This window comes from Erythrolamprus reginae, chromosome 1, assembly GCF_031021105.1.
Source record: "Erythrolamprus reginae isolate rEryReg1 chromosome 1, rEryReg1.hap1, whole genome shotgun sequence".
Classification (NCBI taxonomy): domain Eukaryota; kingdom Metazoa; phylum Chordata; class Lepidosauria; order Squamata; family Dipsadidae; genus Erythrolamprus; species Erythrolamprus reginae.
Window position 1 is genome coordinate 9,453,808 of NC_091950.1, and position 17,235 is coordinate 9,471,042.

The following is a 17,235-nucleotide window of genomic DNA, read 5'->3' on the forward strand; positions in this document are numbered from 1 at the left end:
TGAGCCGTTGACCTTCAGATCTACAACTCAGCTTCAGTGGCCTGCATTACAGCACTCTATCTGCTGCGCCACCCTGGCTCATTTGATGTCCAGGATGCGAGGGGTCAGTAAATATTTTCACGGGCCTCTTTTTGACTCGTGCAGTATACAGGTCCTCAATGGAAGGCAGGTTGGCAGCCATTGTTTATGGTGCAGTTTTTCTGCAGCCATAAGAAAGTCTGAGCACCAAAGAATGGAGGCCTTTGAACTCTGGTGCTGGAGAAGAGTCCCTTGGACTGCAAGGCAACCCAACCCAACCGGTCAGTCATAGAGGAGATCCACCCTGACTGCTCTTTAGAAGGCCAGATCCTGAAGATGAAACTCAAATCCTTCGGCCACTTAATGAGGAGGAAGGACTCACTGGAGAAGAACCTAATGCTGGGAACGATTGTGGGGAAAAGGGGACGACAGAATGAAGTGGCTGGCTGGCTGGAGTCACTGAAACAGTTGGCGTGAGCTTAAATCGACTCCAGAGAATGGCCGAGAACAGAAAGGCCTGGAGGAACATTGTCCATGTGGTCGCAATGGGCCAGACACAACTTTGCAACTAACAAAAACAAAAAAGTTTAGTGAAGGATTAAGAGTGACATAATTTATTTTATTGTTTATATTTGTATGCCGCCAACGCTAATAGGACTCAGTAACAGTGATCCAATATTTGAGGGGTTGCCCCAAAGAAGAGAACATAAAAACCTAAGAAGAGCCATGCTGAAAGGGCCAAAACCCATCGAGTCCAGCATTCTGAGGTTAGTTGGGGGAAAGATCAGAAGCAATGTGAGAAAATATTATTTTACTGAAAGAGTAGTAGATGATTGGAACAAACTTCCAGCAGGCGTGGTTGGCAAATCCACAGTAACTGAATTTAAACATGCCTGGGATAAACATAGATCCATCCTAAGATAAAATACAGGAAATAGTATAAGGGCAGACTAGATGGACCATGAGGTCTTTTTCTGCCTTCAATCTTCTATATTTCTATTCTGTGTCCCACCAATTGTCCATGGGGATCTTGAGCAGAAAGAGAAGGCAAAACCCTCCCTTTCCCTTGACCCCCCCACAACAAACGGTACTCAAGGGAATCCTGCCTGCTTCAACCAACATAGAGGTGGCACTTGGACATCTGTTTCAATAACCATCATGGATACACTTGGCATCCATGAATCTGTCTAATCCTGCCTTGAAGCTATCCAGGCTGACAGCAGTCACGACCTCTTCTGGAAGGGAATTCCACAAACTAATGACCCTCTGGGTGAAGAAATTTTTCCCTTTATTTGTCCTCACTTGCCTGTGAGCTTTAGGGAGGGCCCCCCTCATCCTAGTACAGTGGTACCTGGTTCTCGACCACAATTCGTTCCAGAAGTATGGTCGAGAACTGATTTGGTCAAGTACCGAATTAATTTATCCCATAGGAAATAGTGGAAATGGATTTAATTGGTTCCCAGCCCCTGTTGACTTGCTGGGAACCAATTAAATCTATTTTCTTTATTTCCTATGGGATAAATGTTACCCCCGGGGACGGCTGCAATCCCGGCAGCTTCAGGGGGCTGAGGAGCTCTATAAGCGCTCCAAGCTGCAGGAAGGGTGGGGGCAGCTGCAATCCCGGCAGCTTCGGGGGGCTCCTTTCCTCAGTGCTTTGTCTTATTACCTGTAAGCAGCTGCACCAACTTTCTCCTTCCCGGCGGCAGCAACGGCGACAGCTTCCCTTCGAGTAGCAACAGCGCCGGGAACGTCACATAATGAAGGGAAGCTGCTGGAACGGCGGCAACTGCTGAGATGGCTCCGGCGGCTTCCCTTCATTACGTGACGTTCCCGGCGCTGTTGCTACTCGAAGGGAAGCCGTCGCCGTTGCTGCCGCCGGGAAGGAGAAAGTTGGTGCAGCTGCTTACAGGTAATAAGACGAAGCACTGAGGAAAGGAGCCCCCCGAAGCTGCCGGGATTTCAGCCGCCCCCACCCTTCCTGCAGCTTGGAGCGCTTATAGAGCTCCTCAGCCCCCTGAAGCTGCCGAGATTGCAGCCACCCCCGGCAGTAACATTTCGGATAATGAACAAAATTTTCTGTGGCTGTTTGGTATCCAAATTTTTGTTCGGATACCGGAGGAAATTTTTGCTGAAAATTTTGTTCGGTATCCGAAATGTACTACAACCAAGGCATTCGAGAACCGAGGTACCACTGTATTGTGTGATAGAGAAAAGAATTTTCCTCTCTCCACCTTTTCGATCCCATGCATGATTTTATACACTTCAATCAAGTCACCTCTTAAACGCCGTCTTTCAAGGCTGAAGAGACCAAGGCGGGGTCAACCTATTCTCCAGAAGACAGGACAAGACACAATGGATGGAAACTAGCCAAGGAGGTAGCTAACCTAGAAATAAGGAGAAATTTCCTGACAGTGGGAGGTTGCAAGTACCGTATTTTTCAGAATATAAAACACACAGGAATATAAGACGCACCTTAGTTTTTGGAGGGAAAATGGGGAAAAGACTCTGCTTACCAGGTATTCAACTGGCTAGTGTCCTTAGCCAGCACATTATTTTATCTCCTGGTTAGGGCTTAAAAAAAACTTTATTTGGAGAGAGTAATGAGGAAAGACCTAGCAAGCTAGTAAGAGCTGGGAAGATTTTATTATTATTATTATTATTATTATTATTATTATTATTATTATTATTATAATTTATTGGATTTAAATGCCGCCCCTCTCCGAAAACTCGGGGCGGCTAACAGCAATCATAAACAGTATACAATAATAATCCAATACTAAAAGCGAATTAAAAACCCCTTAATATAAAAAACCAAACATACATACAAACATACCATGCATAAAATTGTAAAGGCCTAGGGGGAAAAGGAATCTTAATTCCCCCATGCCTGGCGGCAGAGGTGGGTTTTAAGTAGCTTACGAAAGGCAAGGAGGGTGGGGGCAATTCTAATCTCTGGGGGGAGTTGGTTCCAGAGGGCCGGGGCCGCCACAGAGAAGGCTCTTCCCCTGGGTCCTGCCAAGCGGCATTGTTTAGTTGACGGGACCCGGAGAAGACCCACTCTGTGGGACCTAACTGGTCGCTGGGATTCGTGCGGCAGAAGGTGGTCCCTGAGGTAATATGGTCCAGTGCCATGAAGGGCTTTATGGGTCATAACCAACACTTTGAATTGTTACCGGAAACTGATCGGCAACCAATGCAGACTGCGGAGTGTTGGTGTGACATGGGCATATTTAAGGAAGCCCATGATTGCTCTCACAGCTGCATTCTGCACAATCTGAAGTTTCCGAACACTTTTCAAAGGTAGCCCCATATAGAGAGTGTTACAGTAGTCGAGCCTCGAGGTGATGAGGGCATGAGTGACTGTGAGCAGTGACTCCCGGTCCAAATAGGGTCGCAACTGGTGCACCAGGCGAACCTGGGCGAACGCCCCCCTCGCCACAGCTGAAAGATATTTCTCTAATGTGAGCTGTGGATTGAGGAGGACGCCCAAGTTGCGAACCCTCTCCGAGGGGGTCAATGATTCTCCCCCCAGGGTAATGGACGGACAGATGGAATTGTCCTTGGGAGGCAAGACCCACAGCCACTCCGTCTTGTCTGGGTTGAGTTGGCACCTGGAAAGAAACATTCGGAGCAAGTAGAGCAATGGAAAAAACCCTGCAAAGACTTAGAGCTTGGAAAACATTCTTAGCAGAGAGTAGCAATGAAAGAATTTGCAAGCCGGTGAGAGCTGGGAACATTGTTAGCACCTGGTTAGGGCTGGAAAGAAACATTCGGAGCAAGTTAGAGCAATGAAAAAAATCATGCAAAGACTTAAGGCTTGGAAAATATTCTTCGCAGAGGGTAACAATGAAAGGGGCTGCAAGGTAAGAGCAGAGAAGATTGTTAGCAGTTAGTTAGGGCTGGGGAAAAAAGAGCTACATTCAGAGTATAAGACACACCCAAAATATCATTTCCTCTTTTAGGGAGGAAAAAAGTGTGTCCAATATTCCAAAAATATGGTACTCAAACACTGAAGGTCTTTAAGAAGTGATTGGACAGCCATTTCTCTGGAATGGGATAGGGGTTGGACTCGACGACCTCCAAGGTCCCTTCTAACTTTGTTGTGTTATTCTGCTAGATTCCCGTAGGGCAGTGTTTTCCAACCAGTGTGCCGCGGCACACTAGTGTGCCGTGGAACATGGTCAGGTGTGCCGCAAGAGAGGAGAGAGAAAGAGAGAGAGAAAGAAAGCAAGAGAGAGAGAAAGAGTGAGAGAAAGAAACAAAAAAGAGAAAGAAAGAAAGAGAGAGAGAGATAAAGAAATCAAGAGAGAGAGAGAAAGAAAGCAAGAGAGAAAGAAAGAAAGAGAGATAGTTTGTGTGTGAGACAGAAAGAAAGCAAGAGAGAGAGGGAGAGAGAGAAAGAAAGAGAGAGGGGGGGGGGAGAGAGAAATGTGAGAAAAAAAGGGGAGAAAAAAAGAGAAATGAGAAAATGATTGAGGCAGAGAATGAGAGGAAAGAGAGAGAAACAAAAGAGAGAAGTGACTCTTGATTTAAAGCATATGATTAAAAAGCACCCAAAGAATAAGAGAGAAACCCCCCCCCCAGCCCTCACCTGTTTTTGGAAATGGTTCAAGAGTGTGTATATACACACACACACACAAGGACTTTACTGTACTGTCTTAAGAGTGTCATTTTGGTTGGTGGTGTGCCCCAGGATTTTGTAAATGTAAAAAATGTGCCGCAGCTCAAAAAAGGTTGAAAATCACTGCTGTAGGGAGACTAGGGGTGGGAAGACACAAAAAGCCCTGCATTTCTCTCTGCTTAAAGCCACAGCACGACTGCCTCAAACAGCAGGGAGGTTTAAGAAAACATTCATTAGAGTCAACTTTCCTTGGAGCAGAAGACAATTAGCATCCAAATCATATAATCCCCTTGCTATTTTCTCTCTCCTTCTCGCTTAGTTTCCCAAGATCCTTTTGAAGGCAAGATTAAGTCACAATACATTCCACGCAGGGTGCTTTTTCTTGTCCTGTTCTGATTGCCGGTTTTGAAAAAGGGTTATTATATTGCTGGCAAAAGCTTGGAAGATGTCAGACTAAATGACTGGGGGGGAGGGGATGGGGGCGCAAAGATCTTCCATAGGAGTGTAGGAAGTTAGCACCTCCTCTTCTCATAGGAAAATGAGATGTTTTAGGAAACATTAAAAGGGCAGAATATTTCCCCTAGAAGGGAGGCAGAAACTCAGCCCCACCTTTGTTAATGGGCCATTAAGATCCGGGCCAGTCTATTCTACATAGCAAAGGCAAGACGGAGTGGCTGTGGGTCTTGCCTCCCGAAAAGGACAATTCCATCTGTCCGTCCATTACCCTGGGGGAAGAACTAGTGACCCCCTCAGAGAGGGTCCGCAACTTGGGCATCCTCCTCGATCCACAGCTGACATTGAAACATCATGTTTCGGCTGTGGCAAGGAGGGCATTTGCCCAGGTTCGCCTGGTGCACCAGTTGCGGCCCTATTTCGACAGGGAATCATTGCTCACAGTCACTCATGCCCTCATCACCTCGAGGTTCGATTACTGCAACGCTCTCTACATGGGGCTACCCCTGAAAAGTGTTCGGAAACTTCAGATCGTGCAGAATGCGGCCGCGAGAGCCATCGTGGGGCTTCCTAGATTCGCCCACGTTTCTGCAACACTCCGCGGCCTGCACTGGCTGCCCGTCAGTTTACGGTCACAATTCAAAGTGTTGGTAATGACCTTTAAAGCCCTACATGGCATTGGGCAAGAATATATCCGGAACCGCCTTCTACCGCACAAATCCCAGCGGCCGATAAGGTCCCACAGAGTTGGCCTTCTCCGGGTCCCATCGACCAAACAATGTCGTTTGGCAGGCCCCAGGGGAAGAGCCTTCTCTGTGGCGGCCCCGACCCTCTGGAATCAACTCCCCCCCAGAGATTAGAACAGCCCCCACCCTCCTTGTCTTTCGCAAATTACTTAAGACCCACCTTTGTCGCCAGGCATGGGGAAGTTAGGATATTCCTTCCCCTAGGCCATTACAAGTTATGTATGGTATGTTTGTGTGTATGTTTGGTTTTTATAATAAGGGTTTTTAGTTGTTTTATTAAATTGGATTGTTACATGTTGTTTTTTATCATTGTTGTTAGCCGCCCCGAGTCTGCGGAGAGGGGCGGCATACAAATCCAATAAATAAATGAATGAATGAATGAACGAACGAACGAACGAACGAAGAAAGAAAGAAAGAAAGAAAGAAAGAAAGATCTACCTCCTTCAATCAGAGCCATAGTAGGAATTGCCCAAAGCCCTTTCACTTACATCATCACCCAGCAAGACTCAACCAAGCTTGGGATTCAGGACAATCTACAAAGTTTCCCCTGCATGGCTCCATGGGAGCTTGACAACCAATCAAAACACAAGCTCAAATTTGAAAATCCAACAAAGGGCATAAAACCCAGGAAATCCCAGCATCTCTTTTTTTTTGCTCAGGTACTGAAACCATGTGATCCTGTTCATCATTAAACCTTCTTTCCAATCAGCCACCATGTTTCCAGTGTCTTTCTCCCCATAGTAGTAACTGTAACTGTAGTAACTGTAAGATGGATCTTGGAGTGCAAGTGGCCAATCGTTTAAATATGAGCCAGCAGTGTGCTACAGGTGACAAAAAAGCCAATGCAATCCTAGGCTACTCTAGCAGCTATATACTGTAACTGCTAGAGCAGTGTTTCCCAACTCCCAGAATTCCCCAGCCAGTGTATTCTAGGAGTTGAAGTCCAAATATCTTCAAGTTGCCAAGATTGGGAAACACTGTGCTAGAGTATATATATACTGTACTTTTTGGAATATAAGATGTACCTTAGTTTTTGGGGTGGAAAGTAGGGAAAAGAATCTGCTTACCAGGTATTCATCTGGCTAGCGTCCTTAGTCTGGTCAGCTTCAGCACATTATTTTATCCCCTGGTTAGGGCTTTAAAAAAACTTCATTTGGAGAGAGTAACAATGAAAGAGATTGCAAGCCAGTAAAAGCTAGGAACATCATTAACGGCTGGAAAGAAACATTTGGAGCAAGTAGAGCAATGAAAAAAAACCCCTGCAAAGACTTAGGGCTTGGAAAACATTCTTTGCAGAGAGAAACAGTGAAAGAGCCTGCAAGGTAAGAGCTGGGAAGATCATTAGCAGCTAGTTAGGGTTGGAGGGAAAAAAAGCTACATTCAGGTTATAAGACGCACCCAAATTATCAGCCTCTTTTAGGAAGGAAAAAGGTGTGGCTTATATTCTGAAAAATACGGTAATCAGTGGAGCAGCTTGCTTTTAGAATTTGTGAGTGCTCCAACACTGGAGATTTTAAAGAAGAGATTGGACAGTTGTTTGTCTGGAATGGTATAGGGTTCCCTGCCTGCGCATGGGGTTTATTTATTTATTTTATTTATTAATTTTGTCCAATACGCAATACATATTGTTCTGTCTGGGTGCCCCCAGACTTCAACACCAACTGGAAAAAACAGCCAGACACGCTGGTAAAAGCAAAGGCACTTTATAGTTTGAAAAATAAACACAGAGAAAAACCTGTTCTTCCCAACAGGCAGGCTATGAGGCTTCACAGCCGAGTCATGACGGCCGGACAATACAGCAGACTTCTTGCTGGCACAGACACCACTGTAGAGAATAAGACCCACGTCTTTCCCCCCAAGGTTTCAGCCTTCAGGGCCACAAGCCAGAATCAGAAACGCCAAAGATCACAGCCAGGTCCCAGGACTCCCAAAGATAATACACAATACAGGAAGGGTGGGTCTGCCTTTTCAGCCTTTCTGGGGAGAACCACACCCAAACCCAGCTGTTGCCTATTTAGGGCTGGAAATACCTGGCTAATTGTCCCCTTCATTGTACTGCTCTTCTCTGCCTGAGATCGATGATGGCTTGTGCATTTTCATCCAAGGACTCCAGGCTGCTTGCTGGGGAGAGCTCCACCCCGGGGGACTCAGGCTGTTCTCCCTCTCCCTCGGCCTGATATTCCTCCTCCCCGTCTGCCTGGGCCTCCTCCTCCTCCTCCTGTTCCTCATCCTCCCCCTCTGAGCATGGAGCCGGCAGAGGTTCAGCCGTTCCCTGAGGAGCCTCAGACGGAATCACAACACATATTGAACAGAATAGACATGTAGTATTATATATAAAGAAAAGGATAGAAGAAAAGAAATTAAAAAAAGAGAAGAAATATGAAAGGAAGAAAAAATATATGATATATGAGATAAAGGAAAGACAATTGGACAGGGGACGAAAGGCACACTAGTGCACTTATATACGCCCCTTACTGACCTCTTAGGAACCTGGAGAGGTCAATCGTGGATAGTCTAAGGAAGAAATGTTGGGGGTTAGGGGTTCACACTACTGAGTCCGGTAATGAGTTCCACGCTTCGACAACTCGGTTGCTAAAGACATATTTTTATCAGTCAAGTTTGGAGCGATTAATATTAAGTTTGAATCTGCTGCGTGCTCTTGTGTTGTTGCGGTTGAAGCTGAAGTAGTCATTGACAGGCAGGACGTTGCATCATATGATCTTGTGGGCAATACTTAAATCATGTTTTAGGCGTCGTAGTTCTAAGCTTTCTAGATCCAGGATTGTTAGTCTATTTTCGTAGGGTATTCTGTTTTGAGAGGAGGAGTAAAGGGCTCTTCTGGTGAAGTATCTTTGGACGTTTTTGAAGGTGTTGATGTCTGAGATATGGTATGGGTTCCAGATAGATGAGCTGTATTCAAGGATGGGTCTGGCAAAAGTTTTGTAGGCTCTTGTGAGTAGTGTGGGATTGCCGGAGCAGAAGCTACGTAGGATCAGGTTAACAACTCTAGAGGCCTTTTTGGCGATATTGGAATAAAAGCCCTGCAAGGTCCCACCCAACTCTGTTATTTTGATTTATTAACCCAAAGTCTGTTTTGAAAAAAATGGAGCTCTCCCTGGTTGCATTCACCCATTCCTCTGATTCCCGTCTCAGTGTTGACTTCCCATCTCTGACTCATTCTTCACATATGCGTGTACACAAACCCAACTTCCTGCTTGCCCTCCAATGTCAACCCCCAAGGCCTTAACCACCCCATGTTTTCTAAAGGAGCATCCGAGGGGGTTAAGGGAGAGTCACGTGGGTAGAAGGTGTGGCTGAGGAACTTTGCCAGCCAAGAGAGCTGGAAACCTGAGGCTTTCTTCTAATTCGTTTTGCAACGTGAAAGTGAACACCGGTGAGTCCCTTTCGCCCTTTTACTGCCTAAAATGCTTTTCCTGATTTCGGTCTGTGTTATCTCTTGTGCGAAGAAGAGATACTGAATGAGTAGTAGATCCTTGGAACAAACTTCCAGCAGACATGGTTGGTAAATCCACAGTAACTGAATTTAAACATGCCTGGGATAAACATATATCCATTGTAAGATAAAATACAGGAAATAGTATAAGGGCAGACTAGATGGACCATCAATCTTCTATGTTTCTATGTTTCTAAGAGGGAGTCAAGTTATTTTCCAAAGCACCTGAGTGCAGGACAAGAAACAATGGGTGGAAACTAAACAAGGAGAGAAGCAACTTAGAACTGAAGGAGAAATTTCCTGACAGTTAGAATAATGAATCTGTGGAACAGCTTGCCACCAGAAGTTGTGAATGCTCCAACATTGGAGATTTTTAAGAAGATGTTGGATAACCACTTGTCTGAAGTAGTGTAGGGTTTCCTGTCCAAGCAGGAGGTTGGAGTAGAAGACTTCCAAGGTTACCAAACTTTTTACTATCACACTGTGGGTGTGGCTTATGCAGGACACCCTGTATTTTCTTTCAACATCTTTCAGTGCAAATTGGGTGCTCTGGGGTGGAGCTCCATTTTTGCTACCCCACTGCATTCCCACCCCTGCCTCCAAGGTCCCTTCCAACTCTGTTGTTGTTATTGTTGTTCTTCTTCTTCTTATTGTTATTATTATTATTGTTGTTGTTGTTGTTATTATTATTTCATCCTAAAACGGAGTAAAGGCAGAATGGTTTTTTAAAAGAGAAAAGACCAAGAACTGCAAAATCCTGGAAAATGAGTCTCCTTTGGCATGGTGGCTCCTTCATTGTGTTAATTAATTAATTAATTAATTAATTAATTAATTAATTAATCCAATACTAAAATACATAGGAAGAAAAATAGACATGTAGTAATATATATAAGGGTGAAAGTGAACTTAGAGGAGAGGATATATGAAAGAAAGAAAATATATATGATAAGTGAGAGAAAGGAAAGAGAATTGGACAGGGGACGAAAGGCACACCAGTGCACTTATGTACGCCTCTTACTGACCTCTTAGGAACCTGGAGAGGTCAATCGTGGAGAGTCTAAGGGAGAAATGTTGGGGTTTAGGGTTTGACACTATTGAGTCTGGTAATGAGTTCCACGCTTCGACAACTCGATTGTTAAAGTCATATTTTTTACAGTCAAGTTTGGAGCGGTTTGTATTAAGTTTTAATCTATTGCGTGCTCTTGTGTTGTTGCGGTTGAAGCTGAAGTAGTCATTGACCGGTAGGACGTTGCAGCATATGATCTTGTGGGCAATACTTAAATCGTGTTTTAGGTGCCATAGTTCTAGGCTTTCTAGGCCCAGGATTGTTAGTCTATTTTCGTAGGATATTCTGTTTCGAGTGGAGGAGTGAAGGGCTCTTCTGGTGAAATATCTTTGGACGTTTTCAAGGGTTTTGATGTCTGATATGTGGTATGGGTTCCAGACAGATGAGCAGTAGTCTAGGATGGGTCTGGCAAAAGTTTTGTAGGCTCTTGTGAGTAGTGTGAGATTGCCTGAGCAGAAGCTGCGTAGGATCAGGTTAACAACTCTAGAAGCTTTTTTGGAGATATTGTTGCAGTGGGCTTTAGCACTTAGGTCATTCGATATTAGTATTTCAAAGTCTTTTACTGAGTGTGGGTTGGCAGTGAGAGATTGTTTATTCAGTTCGTATGGATTCTTTTTGCCGATGTGGAGGGTAGAGCATTTGTTGGTTGATATTTTAAGTTGCCAGGTGTTAGACCAGTCTGAGACAAAGTCCAGGTCTTTTTGGAGAGTGAGTGGGTTGTCAGTGGTGTTGAAAAGTTTCACATCGTCGGCAAAAAGAACACAGTTGCTTTCGATATGGTCACAGAGGTCATTGATGTAGAGAATGAAGAGAGTAGGCCTAGTACGCTTCCCTGGGGAACGCCACTTATGACAGGGACGGGGGTGGAGATGGCGCTGCCAATTTTGTATCCTCAGAGCCTCAAGAATCAGTTTAATAATCAGAATGGCATTCTGTTTAAGAGAAAGTCCTAATGAGCTATTTGGGGATTAATGAAGATATTTAGGATAGCTGCTGTTAGGTTGTCCTGCATGTGTACATTAATCTCTTTGGAGTGAGATTTCCTCTTGAGTAAATATATAAACTAAGTAAACTAAAGGGAGATTTCTTGATAGTTAGAACAGTTAATCAGTGGAACAGCTTGCCTACATATCTTCCTGGTGAGTCAGTGGGGTAACACCAGGGGTCGTGGATGTAACGGAGGTATGCTGATTAGTTAATGATTGTGGATTAGGGGTAGCTACTTAGCTCCAACTACTCAAGATATCACCCCTAATCTACAACCATTAACTAATCAGCATACCTCAGTAACATCAATGACCCGGGCGTTACCCCACTGACTCACCAGGAAGTTTCTACACAGCAGGCAATTGCTGAGCCATCAAATCACACCCAGCCACCAGTATTTATAGAGGGAAGGCAGTTCAGGTCTTGCTGTGTTCGCCCTAGAACAAGGACAGAAGCAGCAGCCTGAATATGACGAGTGGGACCTCGTCGAAACCTTGCCAGAAATTTCTGAATCCTACACGGGAAGAAACCCGAATATGCCAAGATCGTCATACCTGTATCCGTGAAAATCTACAAATATATATATATATATATATATATATATATATATATATATATATATATATATAATTTATTTATTCATTCATTCATTCATTCATTCATTCATTCATTCATTCATTCATTCATTCACGGCCAGGGGGAATCAATTTCCTGATGCCTGGCGGCAGAGGTGGGTTTTTAACAGTTTGCGAAAGGCAAGGAGGGTGGGGCCAGTCCTGATCTCCGGGGGGAGTTGATTCCAGAGGGCCGGGGCCGCCACAGAGAAGGCTCTTCCCCTGGGTCCCACCAGACGACATTGTTTTGTCGACGGGACCTGGAGAAGGCCAACTCTGTGGGACCTAACCGGTCGCTGGGATTCGTGCGGCAGAAGGCGGTCCTGGAGATATTCTGGTCTGATGCCATGTAGGGCTTTATAGGTCATAACCAACACTTTGAATTGTGACTGGAAACTGATCGGCAACCAATGCAGACTGCAGAGTATTTGGTGTGACATGGGCATAACTAGGGAAGCCCATGATTGCTCTCGCAGCTGCATTCTGCGCGATCTGAAGTTTCTGAACACTTTTCAAAGGTAGCCCCATGTAGAGAGCATTACAGTAGTCGGAAGTCGGAAGTCCCACAGTAGTTTTGCTTGCTCATTTTCGACCACTTTTTCAGGCTTCTTCTTAGAAACATAGAAGTCTGACGGCAGAAAAAGACCTCATGGCCCATCGAGTCTGCCCTTATACTATTTTCTGTATTTTATCTTAGGATGGATATATGTTTATCCCAGGCATGTTTAAATTCAGTTACTGTGGATTTATCTACCACGTCTGCTGGAAGTTTGTTCCAAGGATCTACTACTCTTTCAGTAAAATAATATTTTCTCATGTTGCTCTTGATCTTTCCCCCAACTAACTTCAGATTGTGTCCCCTTGTTCTTGTGTATACTTTCCTATTAAAAACACTTTCCTCCTGGACCTTATTTAACCCTTTAATATATTTAAATGTTTCGATCATGTCCCCCCTTTTCCTTCTGTCCTCCAGACTATACAGATTGAGTTCATTAAGTCTTTCCTGATACGTTTTATGCTTAAGGCCTTCCACCATTCTTGTAGCCCGTCTTTGGACCCGTTCAATTTTGTCAATATCTTTTTGTAGGTGAGGTCTCCAGAACTGAACACAGTATTCCAAATGTGGTCTCACCAGCATTCTATATAGCGGGATCATAATCTCCCTCTTCCTGCTTGTTATACCTCTAGCTATGCAGCCAAGCATCCTACTTGCTTTCCCTACCGCCTGACTGCACTGTTCACCCATTTTGAGACTGTCAGAAATCACTACCCCTAAATCCTTTTCTTTTGAAGTATTTGCTAACACAGAACTGCCAATACAATACTCAGATTGAGGATTCCTTTTCCCCAAGTGCATTATTTTACATTTGGAAACATTAAACTGCAGTTTCCATTGCTTTGACCATTTATCTAGTAAAGCTAAATCATTTACCATATTACAGACGCCTCCAGGAATATCAACCCTATTGCACACTTTAGAGTCATCGGCAAATAGGCAAACCTTCCCTACCAAACCTTCCCCTATGTCACTCACAAACATATTAAAAAGAATAGGACCCAGAACAGACCCTTGTGGCACACCGCTTGTAACCTGACTCTGCTCAGAATACTTGCCATTAACAATAACTCTTTGATGTCTACGCTTCAGCCAGCTGCAAATCCATTGAACTATCCAGGGATTAAGTCCAATCTTCACTAATTTATCTATCAGCTCTTTATGTGGAACCGTATCAAAGGCTTTGCTGAAGTCCAGGTAGGCAATATCCGCGGCACCACCTTCATCCAACAGCTTTGTGACATAGTCAAAGAAATCAATAAGATTAGTCTGACATGATTTGCCTTCAGTAAAGCCATGCTGATTTGGGTCCAATAAGTTATTGTTTTTTAGGTGCTGATTTATCCTCTTTTTGAGTAGAGTCTCCATCATTTTAACTACAACTGATGTCAAGCTAACTGGCCTGTAGTTACCAGCTTCTTCTCTACTGCCCTTCTTGTGAATAGGCACAACACTGGCCATTCTCCAATCCTCAGGAACTTCTCCTGTTAACAACGATTGGTTAAACAAATCAGTCAGGGGGGTAGTAATGACAGATCTGAGTTCTTTAAGAAGTCTGGGGTGGATGCCATCTGGACCCATTGCCTTATTTATCTTTAATTGTTCAAGTTCTTCTAAGACATCGGCTTCTAAGATCACTGGAGCTGAATCCGTACAGCTGGAAGCAATGCTATATCCCTCTATAGTATTATTTTGTAAGGTGTCTTTTGAGAAAACTGAACAGAAGTAGCTATTGAAATGGTCAGCGATCTCCTTATTCCCATTAATGCATGTATTATTCCCGGTACTAAGCTTCGTGATGCCGCAGTTTTTCTTCTTCTTATCACTAATATATCTGAAGGTGGTTTTATCCCCCTTCTTTACAGATTTTGCAATTTCTTCCTCTTTTGAGGCTTTAGCAGCATATGCTATCTGTTTCGCCTCCTTCTGTCTCATTTTATACACCTCCCTATCAGCTATACTTCCAGACTCTTTATACCTCCTATAGGCAGCCTTTTTTTCATTGACTATAGCCTTCTTCTTCCTCCTCCTCCTCCTATTATTATTATTATTATTATTATTATTATTATTATTATTATTATTAATTAGATTTGTATGCCGCCCGTCTCCAGAGACTCGGAGCGGCTTACAACAACGATACATAATACAAATCTAATGGTTAAAAAAGAGGACAGTTTAAAACTCTTATTATAGTCATTCATCCCAAACAAACCATACATAAAACAGGACGGCCGAGAGGAATCAATTCCCCCATGCCTGATGGCAGAGGTGGGTTTTTAGGAGCTTGCGAAAGGCAAGGAGGGTAGGGGCAGTCCTGATCTCCAGAGGGAGTTGATTCCAGAGGGTCGGGGCCGCCACAGAGAAGGCTCTTCCCCTGGGCCGGGGACCCGGAGAAGGCCAACTCTGTGGGACCTAATCAGTCGCTGGGATTCGTGCGGCAGAAGGCGGTCCCGGAGATATTCTGGTCCGATGCCATGAAGGGCTTTATAAATGTGGGGTGTGTGTGGCAGCTAGGGAAAAACAGGTTCGCCCGCTGTGCTGGAATGAAAATTTTACACCCTCTAATAATATTCTGTAGAGGATTGTGCTCTCCTAGCCATTTCTTGCACTGTTCAGGAAGCACAGAAGTTTGTCTTTGCTTAGTCACGGTTACACATCATTAAAGCAGATAACACAGGAGAGGCAAGAAACCACATCTTGCATAGTTTTGTGAAACACAATGCCCACATTTATCTTATCGTGACTCGATCTGACTTGAACCGGCCACAATAGATATGCATGGTTTTATCAGTGGTTTTAAATTGGTTTTTTTTAAAATTGCTGCTTAATAGATGTTGTTCTCTTTGTTGTGAGCCGCCCAGAGTCCTTGGGGAGTTGGGTAGCATATAAATTGAACAAATAAACCAATAAATACATTGAACAAACAAACAAATAAATGAATCTATATCCAGCTACAGCACCTCCTTTGAACTACATGAGCTAAAACATAGGAAGAACGGTTGCAAGAACTGGGCATGGGTAGTTTGATGAAAAGAAGGACCAGGGGAGACGTGATAGCAGTCAAGCTATTCTCCAAAGCACGTGAGGGTAGAACAAGAAGCAATGGGTGGAAACTAAACAAGGAGAGAAGCAACTTAGAACTAAGGAGAAATTTCATGACAGTTAGAACAATTAGCCAATGGAACAGCTTGCCTCTAGAAGTTGTGAATGCTCCAACATTGGAAGTTTTGAAGCAGATGTGGGATAACCATCTGTTTGAACTGGTGTAAGGTTTCCTGCCTAAGCAGGGGGTTGAACTAGAAGACCTCCAAGGTCCCTTCCAACTCTGTTGTTGTTATTATTGTTGTTGTTTGTTGTTGTTATTTGTTGTTGTTGTTGTTGTTGTTATTATTATGTCAGTACAACTCAGCCAACGAGATCACTATGCTGGATTTCGTATTTCATCACCAGTCGGGCGTTTCCCAAGCACCTAGGACTGCGTGATGTAGCGGCGAATTATGTTTGCCGATCCCAGTAAAACGGCCTTTTGCAATTGACAGATGGAGATTTTGTCAATTCCAATGGTTTTCAAATGTCCGCTGAGATCTTTTGGCACTGCGCCCAGCGTGCCAAGTACCACTGGGACCACTTTCACTGGTTTATGCCAGAGTCATTGCAGCTCGATTTTTAGATCTTCGTATTTCACTAATTTCTCTAGCTGCTTCTCCTCAATTCTGCTGTCTCCTGGGATTGCAATGTTGATGATCCATACTTTCTTTTTGTCCACGATCACAATGTCTGGTGTGTTATGCTTCAGAATTCGGTCAGTCTGAAGTCGGAAGTCCCACAGTAGTTTTGCTTGCTCATTTTCGAACACTTTTTCGGGCTTATGATCCCACCAGTTCTTTGCCACTGGTAAATTATTATTATTATTATTATTATTATTATTATTATTATTATTATTATTATTATTATTGCTTGCCCCCTAATGGCCGCTGTGGCTTGTGGAGGTTAGAAAATGATAAGCCTGTGGTTGAAATTGCCTCTGAAAAGTAACTGGATGATTGCTGGTGGTCCCAGCGGCCAAAATCAGTGGCACAGTGGCTAAAAGCTGACCTCTGCCCAGTGCCGTAGATTTACCGGCTATAATATGCCTCCTTTTAAAATATTTCCTCTTTTTTTCTTTCTTTCTAGGAATTAATTAGGAGTGGTCAGAAAAATGATGCATTCAATCATGTGTAATTAGAGTGTTTCCATTTCGGTGAAGTAGAGAGTTTGTATCTGATGTTGGAAGGGGCCCCTTGACCTTGGGAATCTTGCTTTGTGCAACTGAGCAGGTTCTGCCCACCCTGAAACATAATCGCTGGTATAGTTCTGTTGTGGTTAGCTCTGGCCCAGCTCCTGCCCCAAGGAATGTGCAGGTGGACGTGGGGGAAACATCCATATGCCGCAGGCCTGTTTTGCTCCCGATGGAATCTGCCGATGAAGCCTCCTCTGACCAAGGAAGTGTGAGTGACAGGGAAGAGGGGAGTTTGGCAGACAGCCCAGGTGGAGATCAATCATCTGTATCATCCTTGGATTCTGAACAAGAATTAATGACACATCCACGCATGCGTAGAGTGATGCATAGGATTCAACAACTGAAGGATTATTACAAGAGAAAATGAGGCCACTTCTATCGGGAGCAAAACAGACCTGCGGCATGTGGATGTTTCCCCCACCTCCACCTCCACATTCCTTG

At 44.1% G+C, this 17,235-nt stretch overlaps 1 protein-coding gene across 3 annotated transcripts in view; it reads left to right on the forward strand.

The window, feature by feature from the left end:
• Nucleotides 1–9,167: 9,167 nt before the first annotated feature.
• LOC139163213 (cathepsin L-like proteinase) overlaps nt 9,168–17,235 on the forward strand; it is a 74,538-nt gene continuing 66,470 nt past the window's right edge. The window contains exon 1 of one of the 3 annotated variants that reach the window (XM_070744197.1): nt 9,168–9,232. The gene's annotated coding sequence lies outside the window, so the exon portion shown is untranslated. The remainder of the gene's footprint in view (nt 9,233–17,235) is intronic. The other 2 variants (XM_070744180.1, XM_070744175.1) reach the window with 2 other exon arrangements.